Source organism: Melospiza melodia, chromosome 5 (assembly GCF_035770615.1).
Source record: "Melospiza melodia melodia isolate bMelMel2 chromosome 5, bMelMel2.pri, whole genome shotgun sequence".
NCBI lineage: Eukaryota > Metazoa > Chordata > Aves > Passeriformes > Passerellidae > Melospiza > Melospiza melodia.
The window spans coordinates 2,853,340-2,872,850 of NC_086198.1; positions in this window are offsets into that span (position 1 = coordinate 2,853,340).

Sequence of the window (19,511 nt, forward strand, 5' to 3'; positions counted from 1 at the left end):
AATTGTCCCTAGCAATTTACTGGCTATGACATGCTCATTAGGTAACTTAAAAACCAGATATTAGAGCTCAAAAGCTCAGCAGGCAGTTAGGAGTTGTAAGTTGACATAAGTCAATACACCCGTTCTGTATAGGACAAATGGCACGAAACAGTGGATTGGTGAATTTTAACGAATGTTGTCATCAATGGTAGCGTAGAATAAATGTTAATACAGCATTCAGTATTTACCACCTTTAAATTTGTGCTGCCTGGTTCCTGGCTTCAGCTGTCTCACACTGTTTACCCTCAACACTAGGTCTACAGCCCTTCATTTCATCCTGTCCTGTGATCACCACCTACTGTAGCTTTGTTGATGATTGTTCTAAAAACACGCAGATAATTCCTTGAAATTTATACGGTACCTATCTGCTTCATCTTTCATCCAATAATAGAGAAGGGTTAATCTGAGAGTTGAGACAAAGGAAACATTGCTATCAATAATCCAAGGGGTTATTTTTTATGGCTAAACAATTTTAATAATCCCTTTTAAGTGATATTTTCACCTACGGGGTTGATAGCCTCAGCTTCTGTTACTCTGTTTGGATGTACAATTGACTGCCTTGATTCTTTTTTTTCTTTTAAAATTACTTGAACCCATCAGACACTTTGAAGGGTGTCAGGGTCTATGAGAAGGAGAACTTCTTTAATTATGACTGCTTTATACTCCACTGAAAAAAAATATTGTTTTTATCCAGAGTTCCTTTCTCTGCAAATCTTTCTCTTCAAATATTTTTAAAACATTCAGGTTTTATGTTTTAAAAGCTGTCCACACAATTTTTACTAGAAATATCTAGGCTTTTTAAATATAGATTTTTAAAGTGATGTACAGACAAAATCATTGTGATAAACACTCTTTATGTTACAGACAGGGAATATGAGACACAGAAAGGGTTTCCACTTTTCAGTACAGAAGATCTTGCTATATTAGCTTTTTGAAGCATAGTACTTATTATTATTTTGAAATTTTTCTAGACATGATTTAATTTTTCTGGAAGCCAATTCTGAAACACTTTGTGTTTTTTTAGTTAGTTCAGGATACTCTACAGGGTTACAGAAGCTATAGTTGGTGTTCCAACCTAATGATTCTTTTCTGCTCACCAGGACAGTATATCTGTCACAGAATTTTCTGTGCTACCTCAGTATTTTCTAAATCATCGTCAAGGCTGTTTCCATTTTCTTGCATTTTTATCACCTCTTTATTCCCATTATTTATTATAATTCAATGTGTGTTATAGATTTCTTTTCAATTCTAATCAAGTACTTCACAAATCCCTGAGGTTACATTTTGTTTATTACATGGGCACTGCTGATTAAACTTGTTTTGAAGATGCTTTTCAATTCATCTCTTCAACATAAAAACTAAGTGATTGAAGGCTATTTGAAGACTGTAGTGATCTTTGAGACAATTGTTCATTTTGTCTTAAGTATGTTCATTAATTAAATTTCCTTTTGTATTTTAAAAAAGTCACAAACTGGAGAACACAAGCAAAGTATTCTGCAGTCAGTCTCCTAACAGGTCTGTTTGAATCTTGTTATTTTGATGAGCCTAGATCTAGAATATTTTAAATATCTTTCACTGACTTTGCAGTATCTAAAGGCTAAAACTTTTGTGATCTTCAGTTTCTCATACTTCAATAGTGAACAGTGACAACTGAAGTCATTATTTACTATACTAAGGTCAGCAAAACCATAAGAACAAAAGCAAATTTTCACTTTTGAGGATGCAAGTGATCTCTGTACAACTGCACAATTGCAGTTTGTTATAAAGCTTAATGGTGGCAAATACTGGATGCTATATTATCAATTATTCTATGCTACCATTGCTTATAGTATTTAATAAAATTCACCAATCCTCTGTGTTATCTCATTTGTCCTATATAGCTTTAGTCACCTGCTAATTAAATAATGTTAGTGATTGAAGGAAAGTAACTAGCAGACTTAGCATGTGCTTATCTCAGAGACAGTGTCTGCCAATAATTTCAGGTATTTCATTTGTGGTAAAAAGATCTAAAACATCTAAGATTATATATCTGGTTGTGATCATTAAAATCAGATGCTAAGGGATTGCTTGTAGGATAATTTCCAGAAGTAAGGACTTGCAAAGGTTCTGTAAATCAAAAAGAGCCTGGATGTATCATTGTCCTTCATGGAATAAAAATCTTTCTTGGTTTTCTTTTTATAAGCTTTGAAAGAGGCTAGGGGCTTTCTATATTGTATAAACTGAGAGCTGAAGAACAGTTTATATGACTCTGATTTAACTGACTAAATAGATTTTTACTTTCTCTTACTGCTTTTGCACTTGATAAAATATTTAATTAAGGTATTCTACTGAAAAATCATGACATTTCTGAATTTTTGCTTCTAGATGTTATAATACGCATAAGAAGCTGGAGGGAGGTTGGAGACTAAAACATACATTGTATTAAAAACCCCAGCAATCTCAAAAAAAAAAAAAAAAAGCTAGGAATCCAGAGAGACTTGGCTATATCTGCCTTTTTTTAAAAGGGAATGTCAGATTACAGATGTTCTGGAAGAACAAATAAAACCAGTGACTTGGATTGGTTCATACATCAATTAGTTGCCTTCACCTCAATCCATTAATGAAGAAGAGAGTACCAGGGTTTTTTGATGTCTGACTTTGATAATGTGATTATTTCATCAGCTTGAAGCACTGGTACATTATGAACTACTTGAATGAGGAGTGATACTTTATGCTTATTGTTTATTGCTGAAAAATTGCTAGATAATGTGAAGTATGCCAAGGTTACATATGCCTCAGAGCTCCATGCATAATGCAATTATGTGGAGAATCAGAAAAACCTATAAATCTCTACTTGGTTGTTTTGTTTGAATGTGCAGAATAATTCTGCCCTAGTCTTTAAAGTCTGGTTCTGTTCTTCCACATCTCCAAGCAAGTGGTTTTGAATAAAAGGTGGAAAAGCTGAACTAGATCTAAATCAAAAATTGGTATTTTCCCTTTCAAGAAAGCAGCTGTGAACAGAGCTATGAAATGTATGAATTTGCTCTTCTATTCTTGTCATAGGATTTCCCATGAATTCCCTTAACTACTAACATATATAAACTTCTCCCTGTATAGTCCAGTAAACACCCCTACCAGGAGAATGTGCCAGGCTTTACACTGTGCAGTGCAGAATCTAAGCACTTGCCTTTGGCCCTAGTATTTACATTCCTGTCTATTTTCTATTCTTATTTGCTAATGATTTATCAAGTACTTATCTCTGAATTCTGAATATTTCTAAAAATGAAAATATAATATTTAAAATCTACAGATAAAAACCAAGGAGATTTAGTGGGTTTTAACAAATTAAAGTTGGTCTTATTTGGAAATGTCCTGCAGTTTCATTGCATTTAGATTAGGAAGATAATTATGTTCATTGACTGCGTCTAGATTATTTTTGAATCTACAAGGAGCAATTTCTTAGATAGAATATAGGTTCAGACTTTTCACATGAAGTTTTATGTGACTTTAGTCTCAAACCATATCAATCATACCTCTGCAGATGACAGTGCTTTACATTATGATGTATGAGCATGTCTTACTTTATTTCTGCAGTGTAATGACATATGTTTGATGATATTAGTCCATCATCATGCTGTAGGAATGTGTGAGAATTTCAAATAGAAAAAGTGCTTCATCTTGTTACTATAACTATATCCTAGTACTGCATTATATATTGTCCTTTGTGACTGTGTGTTTCAATTGCTTGCCTAAAATTTTGGGTAGATATCTATCTTCTGAGAGAGAAATATTTTTAAGTTTAGTCTCACGTTATCAAAACTGTTGCTGCAATTTCTTGGACAAAATGACTGAACAATGAGACCTTTTGATGTAGTCTTTTTTATTCAAAGTAGTTGACTGGAAAGATTGATGCAAATTTGTTATCTGAGAGTCAGTGGAAGAGAAAGACACTTCTGAAAAACAATCCAAACTCTCCCACAGGATTTCAGTGCTGAATAATGGAGATTACAATGCTCTTTGGTCTCTTCAGTTGGGGTGTATTCTGTTCAAATGTAAGCAATCCCTATCTCAATGAAGAAAACATACATCCCTACACTTATCACCATGCAGTATAATTTTCAAATTAGATTTATACCTTGTAATTTCATAATGAGATAGTCTGACTTCCAATTAACTGGCCACCTATTAACAGAATACCAGTTACTCAGCAATAGATGTTTTTTAGTTTTTACAATTGTTCTTACAAAGAAGCCTTTGTGCTGCTGTCCTGCAACACATCCTGTTCCTCGTGACTTTTGACACAAATAAAAACTACTATCAAATAGTACTTTGGAATACTTAGCAACTGGCTTTTCTTGACTGTCCTCAGTTTTTATATTTCCTATCTTGCTTGAACAGTTGCTTGAAAAAGAACACATCTTTGTGGAAGATCACGGAGCTGCAGGAGCTGAGCTGGGCAGCACCGGAGACCTCCTGGCCCTGGTGCAGTGGAAGCCGTGGGAGAGATTAACTCAAGGCAAGAACAAAAGTGAAGACATCATGTCTGGTCACTCTGACCCCTCTGACGAGAGAAGATGTAACAAGGACCTTGCTGGTGCAAAAGAAGGAAACAGGGACTTGATAACCGAAGAGATTTTGTTGCTAAGGGAACAGAGGCAAAGGGATCCGAGTGGAAAATTCTGTACGGACGTTGGAGAACTATAAATACTGGTGATTAGTGTAATAAAATGGCTTGGCTTGGCTTGCATAGCATGGTCCCTGTCCCTCAATGTCCACACATCCTCTTTGCAGTACTGTATAATTTTTCACATACCCATATAACCACCATAGCTCTTGGTGCCGCTGTCCCACACAACATATTCTCTAACTTAATTCTGTATTTTGTTTTAACTTTGAATGATGAATCTGAGACTTTTCTTCTATTTTAATTTCATGGATTTAACCAAATTCTGATTTCTCAAACTATTTTATTCTAATTTCATTTACTTCAACACTGTTTCTTCTAAATTACCATCCCAACACAGTTTCTTCTAAATTACCATGTGGAAAGATACAACTCATGTTCCATCAACTGTATTCTTTACTTATGACTGTGTTTAGAACTCTAGAGGTTATTTTCCCGCTTAATTTTGTCATTTTAGCATTTTAGCACCTTATCATTTTAGCATTTTGGCATTTCAGATATATAACTGAAAATGGATAGAGCTATTCTACATGAAGACATAGCTTTAACAAGCAATTCTGTGGAACAACATTAAGTTCTTAATACAGAACAATTAAGACACATTAAGAAATAAATTATTCAGAAAAAGAAGCAAGCATTATTGCTTGCTAATAATCTGTATCGCTGTGTAGATAGCTCTCAGCAGGCTGACAGCTTTGTAGTTTCCAACACTGGTAGCATCAGAAAGGAGGTTCAACTGTTTTAAAAGTGCACTCTGTTCCTGGATACTGGGTTTGAAGATTGTCTTTAACAGAAGGGGATCTATATAGGGACACGGAGGGATTCTTTAAACTCCCACATGTGGGCACTCTTTCAAAGTTCCTTTTGAGAAATCTCTGGAAGATCTTGGTCTGAATGTCAAGGGGACTTCAGTGATTTCTTTGGGCAAAGTTGTTGCCGTTTCCCAGCTCCTCTAGTGTAAATTTGCACAGTTTAATCATAGAGCATCCACCAACAAATTAAGGCAACTGCTTTCTGTTATGCTTGTTTCTGTCCATAGCATCAGATAATAGAAATTTGCCAAATATATTCGTATTACGAACTAATGATTTAAAGTTGTTCTCACACTTGTCAGCACCTGTTTCCAAAAGTTTCTTAATCTTAACTAATCAGGATTCACTAATAGAAATTTTACAAATTATGATCAGGTGACCTCAGATATAAAAATATATAGGAATGTATATTAAAAAATGCAAAGGCAAAAATTAATCTTTAGGGATGAATAGCAATATGCAAAATTTGCAAAATAGTAAAATTTGTTTAAATTTTTAATATGTGCACTATAAATTATCATTCTAGATATTTTGTATTCCCTCTATTTATTATAGTTTTATATATATAAATTTAAACTATATTTGACTAAGTGATATAGTCTCAAATTTCATTAGAAACCTTAGGGGAACTATTGTAAGAAGTGACACCTTTTTATTCAGTACGCATTTTCCCTCTGAGAGAACTTCTGAACTCTGTCTCTGAGTAAGTGAATTCTGTAATAAAGTCTCTGAGTTTGAGGGGAAGTATCTCTCTTGGGCCACTAATAAGAAAAAAACACCGCAGTATTTATTGCCATATGTCAATGACATAACTCCTGCAGTGAGCTGTACTTATCCATACTGAATAACTAGTAAGCAAATTCTATATAAAGCTACTTTTCTTATTTTTCCCTTTTTTTTTTCTCTCATAGGAAAAAGGTTTGGCCCACAATATGCATTTTCTGTCTAAAAAGATAAATATTCTGAGTATGTGTTTGACATAATCTTTTCTTACTTTTAATAAGGTGAGACAGTTCTCCTATAGAAAGAAACAAGGATTCTGGGCAGCAGTTTAAGAACTTGCTAGGAGCAGTCCAGTTAAAGCAAAGCCTGTTTAGTGAGTGGGAAAAGGTAGTAAATTCCTGTAAAAATTTTACACCCACATTTTTCCAGCAGCAGTTCAGATGAAAAATAGCCCAACTTTTCACGTGCTATGATGGGGAAAATACTGACTGTGTCTTCCACCAATTCATTTTTTCATACTCTTACATCACTAGGTGTAAAATGGTGCTGTCATAAACCATTAAAGTTATTAATAATACTATCACAAGAATAATAAAGACAGGAAGTTATTTAGACACTACAGGGGACTAAACATCTGAACAAGGTGAAGCATAAAAGCTTCTTGTATGATTGTTCCAATAACAAGAGTGTGGTTCCACTACTGTATCATTCTCTCCAAAAAAATTGGTTCTGCTATAAATGAAGCATCTGGAACGATTTTTCCTCAGGAACTCATCAATGATGAAGGCATTATGTTCCTGTGGTAGTGAATCTTAAAAATATCGCAGTGTGGGTGGTACTTTGGCACGTTACTTTTACAACTCTTACAAGTCCTTCTGATTAAAAAAACCAACAAAACTTAGAGTGGAAGTAAATATTCATTTTCTGTTTACAAGTTCAGATTTTACTCTTAAAAAATTATATATTTCAAATCAATATAAACTGTATTAACCCTCCTCATATAATTCTATTTATGTACTTTTCTTGATGATTAATCTACAATTGATTTAAAGATTAAGCAGAACAAAGGCAGGATATGAAATGCTGCAGCAAAATGGCTCAGTTCTTATTTTATATCTTTGAGTGTGTAGACTACAAGCATTGCCTAGGGCAAAGTTCCTAACAGGTTGTAAAATGATTATGTGGCTCTTGGAAAGCATGTTTTAGAGGTTATATCTATATCTCTCTGCATGACTGTGTCTGTTTAAGTATAAACATATTTCAAGCACAGTATTGCTCTACATCCCTCTCCCTCTAAATGGAATGATCTGTTGCTATGACCACTGTTGCGATGAGTCAACATCTATTTAAGTCTAGTAAGTCAGCAACATGCAGTCAATCACTGCATTTCATTGGCTGAATATTCCCATGGGCTTTCCAATTAATAGAGTATTCCTCTCCATATAATTTTTTCAGCCACATAATACTAATTTAGGGCATTCTGTCTCTATCTCATTCTTTAGAGAATAATTTCCTCTAATGTCAGGGATGTTGTTAAATAAAGAGCCCACATGAATATTTGAGTTGGTGAAATATACGTACAAAATTATACTTTTAAGACAAACACACTATGAAACCAAGTGCAGATCAGCTATGAGATCTTTATCCCATGCTCAGAGAAATGAACTTGAAAGAGACATGATGCAGCTAAATCAACCAAACTCTCTTCCAAGCAGCTTGATCAATTATCATTTAAGGACACTTGAGATTATTTAACTGACTCTCCAGCAATATACCAGAGAAAATTTAATATTATTTTAATTAAATATAGTGGTGCAGTGGTACAGACAAGGAAGCAGTGTTCTTATAGAGGCCAAAAGATCTTTTTATCTTAGTCACCATAGATCTCTTATTAACTCATTGCACACTTAAGTTCTCACCAATGTCTGCCAACATTATATCAGACTCAGCTGGGAGAGAGAAAGTCCCCAGAAAATTTTGTCAGAATTTCAATGAGGCACCATCAAACAGATGGAATTGCAAAGTGGTGAAGTGGCTTCTTTTAGGACAGATGAGCTCTATTTAGAATACAATCCATGAGCACATTTTAGTACCTAGGCCCCTGTAAGTGCTCCGGCCTTATTTTAATCTGATATCAGAATGAAATCAGATGCACAGAAGTTCCCATCCATACATTCTTTTCCCTGGCAAGAACAGCACTTTGTGTAAACTCCAAGAGGACCACAGCAAGCTGCAGCTAACTCTCAAAGACCAAGATCTGCCTAGTGTGATGGATGTCTTTCATGGACAGAAAATCTTTTGAAGATTCTTAACCTCTTTGTCCTAATTTTCAGCATGGGAACCTTTATTTAAAAGAGTAATTATAGGTTTTACATTGATCAATTATGTCTAGCATTGTTACGTGCAGCATTGAAAATGCAGTAATATACTTCCCAAAAAATCAGACCAGTTCAATGTATCTTAAACAGCAATGGAGACATCACTAAAATGAGAATAGAGTCTCATTTAAAAATGTAGACCACAGTCGTTGCCTGTCTGTTTCTGAATAATTCTTGATTTATTTCTTACCACTAGGGAAGAAGTAGATGACCTTTTAGGCTCTTTCCCAACCCGAAACTTTCTATGATCCTATGATCTTCATGGCCCTCTCCTGGATGTGCTCCAACAGATCCATGCCTGTCTTGTGCTGAGGAGCCCAGGGCTGGATGCAGCACCTCAGGCGGCGTTTCTCCTGTCTCCAATTGCTGGTCGTTTATGCTGATGCAGCCCAGAACACGATTGTCCTTCTGGGCTGTGAGCACTCATTGCTGGCTAATGTCCAGTCAAGCACAGCTGGCCAGTGAACAGGTCTGTATCACACATCTGATAACTTGCATCAGATTTACATATTTTGGATTTTAAAACTGACAAAAATCAAATTATGTAGTCATCAATAAGAAAAGGTCAACTCCAGCTCATGACAGTATTTAAGCAAATTATTCACAAAGGTTTTCTGTACACAGAACTACATTTTACTTCTCCTAAGACACCAGCTGTTCTGGACAAAAAATGAAGACTTCAAGGGAATGAAAAAATATTCCAGCTTCCATCTGAGTGAAAGGTAGCCTTTGGAGTCAGAGAATATAAGTGAGAAAACACTTCAGTGGAGGTGTGAATTCCCCATGTCCAGAAAAGTGATAGAGTCATTTAAATGTGGCTGCTACACTGAGGGTGGAAAAAAGCTGAGTAAAATGCCCAAATACTCTATCCTACAATAATAATACATAGGCTTATGTGTTTTTCTATCTGTCTATGAAGCTGGCTGATGTGTCAGTATTTTTTTTTTACTTGCTTAATTGCTCAGGTGCACTGACATATCAAGTCTTCCTATTCCTTCTTTTTCTTTTTCCCCTCTGCATGTCTTCTAAATTCCGCACTTGGCTACATGCTTCTTTTGTTCTAAGGTTTAATGATTATTTTAGTGCTTTGATAGTATATTCTAACATCTTGGTTGAAGAAAAACTTCACAGTCTTCTAGCACTCTGAGATATTATAGAACATAAACATTTTTGTTAATAACATCCTTTAACTTATATTTTTTGAATACATTTAAAAGAATTAAGTATTATCTTCCCTCTTCAGCAAGTAGATTTTTAGAATATAAACTAGAAAACACTAATCTTTATCATGAGCTGAATTTCCAAAGGATTTGTAGACGTATTTGTCTTATTTGTTTTATTTGTCTTATGGACAGGATTATGCAAGCCATGATTTAAAATATGTTAACTCTTTTAGCCAAGATAGATGAAAATTGAAGGCTTTTCAAAGTGCCTTTTAAATTCAAGGATGTGTGAGCAGTCAAACAACATAGTATGCATCTGCTAATCAGAAACTTCTCAGGTCTGCTTATTTCTTCTGTAGATGAGATAGCCAAAGGCTAACTCTTTACACATAAAAAATTGTGGTAAATGGCTATTGCATTAGGAATTTTCAACTGACTGTAAACTAGACCCTAGGCTACTAAATTACTATAGCAAAAATGGAATTAACATTAATGGAGTCAAAAAATCGCAACTGCCCAAATTCCAAAAGAGGTAACAAACACAGGACATAATATTTGCTACTGATACCAGCAGTTAGAAAATGCTGTTTTAATTCTCAACTCTGCCATAAGCTAAGCAAGCCATTTATCCACATAGTGCCCCAGTTTCTCTGACTGTAAAAATCTGGATAATCTTATTTATACACTCCAGTAATTTCAGATCCTAAACATGAAAGGAATGTCAGAGAAGTGCGAAGAATCTTTTTTTAGGAGAAAACAATGTTTGTCCAAACAGACAAAATCTGAATTTCCAGTCCAATATGATGGCTCCAAAGCTTACAATCACCCCAACATCTGTTAATACACACACATTACTGTGCTGTTTCTAAAAACTAACTAGTACTGGATTCTTACACAGTAAGGTCTTCAGTAAACATTATGTTTCCAGAAGTCCAATACTCTGTGATATGAGAGGAGAAGATTCTTCTGTGGCAATAAGAGAAAGCCAGTAAGAGTTATTTAAGTCATCACAACTCAGAGGTCTGTTGAGTCCTCAAGGTCACTCAGAGTCCCTGCTGCTATTCCTCCAGTGATTGCGCTGTCGTCACAGAGGTCTTTCAAAAGAATAATCATGGAGGGTTTTAGTGGCTTCTGGGATCTTTATTTTCCTTTTACCTTAAAATGACAGCCATCTGAAAAAGTGTTGTTGGCACATACCCTGCTGTCAGTGATTAGTATAAACATTAAGATGTATGTGGGAAGAGTGTGGGAGATACGCTTTCCTATCCTCGGGAAAATGAGGGTTTGATTTCTGTATAAAGTATTTTAACTAATCTTAAACCAGGATAATATTAAATCATAAAGATTTCAAGCTTGTAATTGTCTTTCTTAAAGATTTCAAACTTGTTATTGTCTTTCAATTGGAAATATCAAAATATTATAAATATTAATATTTATTGTAAAAATCTTCCCTTCCAGAACATATTGTCCATAAACCTGTCTGTGTATGAAAGAAGAGATCCTTTGTAAAAAAAAAGAAAGCAAACTCAAAGCAAAGCCCACCCCCCAAACAAACTAAAACAAAATTGACTTTTTCTCTGCCTCTTTAGCATGTGATATATTGTAATGTTGCTTATTAGAAATTGCTACAGGAAGCTGTCTAATTTCCCTATTAATTTTCCTGGACTATAAAATATTTATAATAAATTCCTGAGATGACCAGCCTTTCATCATGACAGCAGGATTTTCAGGTATATGTGGATATATGTAGATATGTATATATCTAAAACTTGTAGCTGGAATTTGAGAAATTCCAAACTTGATTGCTATGGGATAGAATTTGCACTTTTCTTTGTACACTCCAAAAAATTGAATCAACTAATGTCTCAGACTAATTAGAACATTCTCTACATAATAAAAGATCAAACAGCTATAGTCTGAAAAAAGGTATGTGTATCACAATGCAGAGAATTTAAATATGTAATTTTAAAATTCCTGCTTCTTCAAGCAGAATACAGACTAGTGTGTTAGGGATAATACCCCTCAGATAAAACCCCATCACCCTCAGTGTGATGCCTGAAGAAAGTTAAGTACTGGACTGCCTAGGTTTTGGGTGTCTTGAGGCAGAAAAGCCGAAATAAGGTTCTGCAAGTTTTCTCTTTGGAACTAGGGTGCTTTATTTCACCAAGGTGAACACTTCCTTGCAGGACTGTCTGCATTAACTTCTTCATTAGACAAAGGTCTGTGACTTTTTCTGAAAAACAAAATGTGCTGTTCTTTGTTTTCAGGACATAGTTGAGAGAAAGAAAAAAGCCATAGAACTTACAGCTCATGCTAAAGCTAGTGTGGTCTCAGCTTCCTTCAGGAGACTGCCATAGGGATTAAAAAACAGAGAACAGTTCTCCTGGCCCAATAGGCTTTTCTTTGGATTAGATGGCTTCAACAGGAGGAGTTTACTTTCTGATTAGGGAGGCAGGTGATTTGAAGTCACATCCCCAGGAAAAGGGGAAAACTCAACCTTGGTCTTCTGGTCCTGGGTGAGCGCTGTAGTTACTGAGATGCCAATAGTTTAACACAAAGCCTTTAAATTCCATGAGAACTACATTCCATCCAACAGCTACTGGTTCTACTGTCCTTTGGTAGGTAGGCATTGTCCCATTCAGTTTGTGGCTGTATATTTAGACACCGTCTAGGAGATGGTGCCTAAACATCCCCACAGAGTCAGGGCTGGAATATTAGGGTCATTTACACTAATGGAACACAGATGCCAAGGGAAACTGAGCCATTATTTGAGTTTCTGGACCTCAAGAACTAGTCAGGAATTCAACAGAGAATTAGGAATCACAATTCCTAACTTTTGACATCTGCCTAAATCCAAGGCTGCTTTTGATGATCTATCAGACCTTTTATTTTCACTACCTGTGTTAAAATTTGGCAGAGGAAATTTCCACCAGCTGGACCCAGAGTTGTCGCAGCCTTATAAGTTGCAACTGGCTCCTAAATCCACCAGAATATATCCTCTGACCACCTAAATCACAGAAAAACAAACAGAATAATATAAATATAAAAAAGCTGATCATGTTAGGTTGTCCTTTTCTCAAAAAGAGAAACTCAACAAAGTGCACTCAAGGTTGCAGGGAACTACCCACATCTCTCACTGTTCCAGGGAAACTAAATTGTTTCACGGATTACAGACTGCAGATAATTCAGCTGAAGTCTGAAGACTTTACATCTCCTGGCTAGCTTTTGTATGCTTTCCAAGGGTAAAACTCCCTGTGAAGCTACCTTAGATGTTTAGTGGAGAATTCATTGCGTCCATATGTTGCATGCAGAAAAAATGCATAAATCAGTCTGAAATAAGCATTAAGTACAATAAAAGTTGGCAGGATGGATTACCAGACTTGGTTTTCATGATATTCAATAGTTATAGCCAGGAAAAGAGAATTGTTTCCTTGAAGTCTCTTCCAGTAAAGAAAATGTCTGCCTGTAGACATAGCAGCTTATGTAAACATCAATATGCTCCCTAAGGAAACAATTAGTGGAATTTCTAGAAGAAGCCATTTTTAATCTGTAGATGCATTGGAGAACTAGATTTACTTGTGACTAGAGTTTTACTTAACTTAGGATATTCAGATTGTGCCCAAGGCATGGACCCAACATATTTAATTTGACTTGCTTCCTCCTTGGTATTAATTCCTAACTTGTTGCTATTACTTCTGGGCTCCTATCTTTTTAACTTCTCAAGAATCAAATAATCTAGAAGCAGTAACCCTGAGTTACTGAAAGCTTCTCTAAAATTAGAAGACTAATATGATTGCATGAAGATACAGATTAATATAGATCTTTTGCAAAAAATGGGCTATGAATAGGAGTACTTCATAAAGAAAAAAAAACTACTTTAAAAAGGTTTATAAAGGCTGTGTTGGAGGCTAGAGTGGCTCAGAGATCTTTCCTAAAACAGGGCAAAGCAAGATAGCTAGTGCACGCACACATGATATAATGGTAATGGCAGAAAAGCATTAAGACAAGCCAAAGTACATAGCATACAACTGATATCCCCCAGAGCAGTCTGGGAATGTTGTTTGAAATGATTCCCTGATATACAATATTTATTTGTGTGGAAAAATTTTGTATACATCTTTGCTGAAACACTTCTTTGTGCCTGGAAACAGATGGATGTTGAGTATTACCATTTATTGAACTGATTCTAAATTTTCAGTTTGAAACCATTAAGTTATAAAGAGTGCTCCTCACTTTAATGGCAAAGAGTCTTTGGAAAATTGTGGCTTACAACAATTTTCTCATGAGCTTTTTAGGATGACCTTTTCTTCTAAATCACAGTAACTTTTTTTTTTGTTTTTTTTTTATAAAGAACCATAGTGAGTCTTGAAAAGTATAATTCAGTAAAGGACTGAAGACTTTAGAGAACAGAAGACCCATTCCCTAAATGATGATTGTCGGGGTGTCATAAAAAATTATAGCTTAATCTTGAATTGAATCAAAGTGAAAGATTTGGGTTTTTTCTTATATTAATTTAGTGTCATTTATTGATTTCAGAATTTTGTAGCTCCTTTTCTATAATTATTTTTTTATTCCATTTAGTCCAAAAACAAGTGCTAGTAAAATGGGGAAATTTCAGTATTGTTAAATTTATCAGCATCTTTTTTAGATTTTCAATTGGGCTAAAAAAATAGCATGGTTTAATTATGATCTTGAAGGTACAAGCATCAACGCAATTGAAAAATACAGTTTTAAGAGGAAGGACCAGGAATTAGTGGCGCCACTACCATCTAGTGGGGAATTTTTTCGCTGCACTGTGACCACAGTGGTGCTATGGATTGGCAAAGGCAGGTAGGTGCCTGCTGGTAGAAACCTGAATGAGTTCAAGCCTACTTGATTAAACATTCAAAGTTTCAGGCTAATATATTTTGTGAGCACTTTCTTTTATTATATTAATTAATTTATAATCCCAGTGACCAAAACATTTTTTAGTGCATCAGTGAACATCTCCCTCTGTGTAAATTCCTTGTTTCTCCTCTAAATTCATCCTGACTCAACATTGTGAAGTGATTATTTTGGGTTTTTTGGTTTTTTTTGTTTTTTTTTTTCATTAGACGCATGTTATTTTGCACACTATTTCTGAACAGGAGGGAAAAAAAGCTATGAAAGTTATGACCTGTGATCATGCATCCTAAACCCTATTTGATGACCTCTATCAATAGCTTAAACTATGTCTTTTAAAAATACTTCAAAAAATTTCTTGAAATATAGGATAAAAGTGTGACAAAAAAACTTCAATAACTCTTTTTAACAGAGTGTATAACTTTCCTGACAGTTTTTCTATAGGACTTTGGTATTGCATAGAAAAGCAACCTTTGCCAATCAGCTGTCACACAGTGTGGATGGAAATATGTGTATCTTCCAGCTCCACTACTGGACAAGCTGCCTTTGTTTGTTCTTGTCATAAAAAATCCATCAAAAAATAGCTTCAGATGAGAATCAGACTCAGCATAGAAATAGCATGACCTCATGAGGTTCACTTACTCTACAGCACAGTTGATTCCCCCCTTTCAAAAAGTAGTGCAGCCACAGATTGCAACAGACTTTTTAGATCAGTTCAGATCACTTCCTAAAACCCTGTATAGTTCTTCTAAATTGTTTTTACTTATAGTTAGCTACTAAACTCAGTTAATTGAACAACTCTGGATTTCAATTAGATAGGATAAATTGAAACAAAATAGGAAAAAAGTAAATTTTTCATCCTCATTTGCATTTCAGGAAAAAAAATCATCAAGCACAAAAAACTATTCTTCTAAACATAGAATATTTGATATATAATCTGGACAGCATTTAGAAATATTAAAAATGTTTGAACATATTTCAGTAGTTTTCCTTTTGAAAACAAAAACTTTCCCATAATTTACCATAAATTACATTTCTAACTCATAGTGATATTTCATACTGCCTTCTAAATATATTCTTTTCTGCTTTTGTTTCTTAAAGCAAAAATAAGGTAGCAAATCATTAACTTAACAGAGCATATACAAATTTTAGACTGAAGTTACAGTCTTCTTTAAAATGGTAATTTCATAATTCCTGGCATAAGAATTTAATTAATCTCTCTAAAGAGTCACAGATCTCTTGTAGCATGCATATACTTTTTAGAATGTACTTTTTTTGCTCGTAAATCTTTCCGGCTATCAGCGTGATATGAGTAAGTACAGGTCAAAATAAAATTCAGGACCCTATTCTATAAGTTGACAAATTCCCATTTATTTTAAATGTTGTGATTAAGAGTCTCATTCAAGTTTTTGTCCTGGATTCCTGCACTGGACTTCTAGCAGTGACAGTAAGTCACAGTGATGGGACTGCTGTCTCTAGAGGTTGTCAGAGAGGATGATGAACATCCACAAATAAACGCGCAAACCTTGCACCTGAAATAAAGTACCTCTCTTCAGAGACTTACAAGACTAGAAAGGAAAAATATTTGAGACAAAGAAGAAACGCACGAAGAGCTGCTGAAGACCTCTAAAAACAGAGGTTAATTCAAGGAAGGAGCGAAGGATTTTTTCCTGGCAGAGAGGAAATCTTTAGTTGCCACATCAGCTGAAGCTGAGAGGAACTTGCAGTACAGGTCAGAGATGAGACTGTATTATCTGTAAGAGGTAACTAAATTAGGAAATTAAATCAGGTTCGGGAGAGAAGACTGTAAAAGAATGCTGTTCCATTTCTCATTTCTAGAATACCTAAGAGCACCAAGGACATCAAGGTACACAGTTGCACTGCCAGATTTTCAGAAATTCAGTACTGTCCCCTGGTATGGGTGTGTCAATTAGCAGCAGGGACCTTAAATCATTAGAGTCCACGTCTGGTGGACTTCAGGGCTCAAGTGAGCCTCTCAGGTCCCAGCCTCACAGCCACGGGAGTGATGAGGCTCCATGTCCCCAGATCTAGCCACTGTCAAGCATTCCTGCTAGCACACCCACACTGCTCACCCGGCCTGCTGCACAGGTCAACACAGGGAGAAAACAGTGCCTTGGAGGGCACCCGTGTTCACACAAACTTCAACAGCAAGGACTTGAAATATACAGTTTCTCTGGCTACTCAGTAATGAAGGTTGCCGGTGGACGAAGAAAAGAGAAAACCTTAATGCTACGAGAGCACTGTTCTGCAGCAGCCAAAACTCCTGAGTTTTATCTGTGCTCTTATTTGTCCCAAAAGCAAGCCACAGCACTGTATGGGCCACTACAGAGGGAGCTAAATACAGTCCAGCCAGCCCAAACACAGAATCCCATAACAAGTTTTTCTTATTCCCATAGCCCCTTTAAGCCATATCACAAGTTAAAGCTTCTGATATGGCTTAAAGGGGCTATGAGAATAAGAAATATTCCCCAAATATTCCCCAGATATTCCCCAAATACTCATCCTCCTGCACCAGTAGTAAGTTCTATACCCACTCAGGCAGTCACCCCTGATAGCATGGATAGCCTGATAAAGAGAGATATTTTATCTGACTAATCCTGGTGGGGTTTCCACTGGGGTCAATGGTCTGTGATGGTTTTTGGAAAAGCTGGCTCTACAACATCATTTCTCTCATTGGGTCATCAGTGCCCATCTGCCCATGCTTTTCCCACAGTCCAGGCAGGACAGGTCTGTTGCCTGTGATTAGCTTTCATTCACATAACCTAGAACATTTAAAATTAAATATTCTAATTAAATATTCTAAATACAGTTAAAATATATGTTTTCAGTTAATAATCAGAATAATTGTTGTTTTGATTAGTAAAAATTATCTTTATATTTTTTAACTGTCATTTTTACAAGTTAATATTAATGATTCATAATATGGTATAATTACTGAAAGTAACACAATGCAATTATTCAGACCTAAACATTTCAAGACCTCCAAATGTTTATATTTTTTACTGAAAAATTTGAAAATTTATTTTTATTTTTCAAATTCACAATTGCAGGATTTTTTTTTTTGGCTTTCAGAGGGATTTTCCATTTAAGTTTTTCAAAGCCTACAAAATGTATGATCAGTTAGAAATTCAGACTCATTGTACACTATGTACTGCTATTTACAGAACAATAAAAATTGCAACTCCCACATTTCATCTTTTTAGAAAACTTTCAAAGGTAATTTTATTGCAAGTTAAGAACATCAGGAGTTTTGCAAAACTGGTTCAGATAAAAAATGAAAATGAAATCTGATAAAGAAGTATATTGTATTTTGTGCCATAATTGTAAGGCAATGCCTTTGTTAAATCTTTAAAGTCAGAAAATTATAATATTATTTGCATATATTTACTATCATTCCTTTACTTTCATACACAAATCTCCTCAAAATTATAGTTCATGTTTTTCTACGTGGCTTGTGTCATTGTCTTATCCTTCTATACTGCTTACATATGAGTTTGAGTATTTGTCATACAGAAAATGAACATGGCACAAAGTCAAAGTATATTAAAGCTTTGGATCTGGCTCTCCTTCTCTTCACCAGAAGCTTTAAAAGCATTTCTGAACTGATGAGGCAGCTTTTCAGTTTCTCCTTAGATTTTTCCCATCTTATCTCAGGCTACAATGCAGAATGTACACTGACAATTTTAGCAGCTTGCGAAACTCTGTGTTTACTTCCTACTTTCAGATAAATTAGACAAGGTTAATGCTGTAATAGGATTATGTTAACACAAATGCTGTTCTACAAGACTATGGACACATTTGGTTGTAAAGATATAATATTTCATCACTTAAATTACGTTTGGTTTTTCAGTTATCAAACACATCAATGAAACTAAGGTATACATAGGATCTGATATTGAGCATTTAAATCACAGGACTTCCAGTATCTTCCACTTACCAGTCTTTTCTCTCAGGTAAAAAGTGACAGGATGAGAGAAATGGCCTCAGCTTGCACCACAGAAGGTTCAGATTACACATTTGGAAAAAATTCTTCACTGAGAGAGTTGGGCATTGGACGAGGCTGCCCAGGGCAGTGGTGGAATCACCATTCCTGAAAAGGGACGTGGCACAGGAGATGCGGTTTGGCAGTGAACACGGTGATGCTAGATTAACCTTTGGACTTGAAATCTAAGAGGTCTTTTCCAACCTTAACAATACCATGATCCAGTTTCTACTTTAACACCTTACAATTGCTTTCAAAGACGTTATTAGGTTTTTTAATACTTTCAGAAGTTTTATCTGTACGTGGTAATTTCTCTTGAAGTTGTTTTACTCCCTCTATCTATATTTGGTAGTTTTTCTTTACCAGACTTTTCCCAGTCTTTCCCTTCCTGTACTTTGACCCTTCAGGCTAAATATAATCACTATTCTGTCTAATATGTATTTTTTTGCCTTATCTAATTTCCACTGTTCAGTCTTTCTTTGTTATGCAAGAGTCCATTCACTGCTCTTTTAGTGTCTTTTTGGATTTGCCTGTTTCACAGGGCATCATCCACATCTCTTCAATTATATTATTATTTTCCACAGGCATGTACAGACAGACATATAAATCTGCTTAAAGATATTGGATATATCAGTACAGATTAACTAGCTCAGGTATGTTGCATCAAGTACTGCCTGAAATCTGAATTTCTTTATGTATAAAAATAACCATGATTTGTGTGTGTTTGTATGTCATTGAACAAAATTAAATTTAATTGTGATTAAAATATCACATATTAATTTACTTGAATTTTGCCAGTAGTTATGCCTACAGGTACCTTATTAGTCAAACAGTTGATTTTTAAGTATG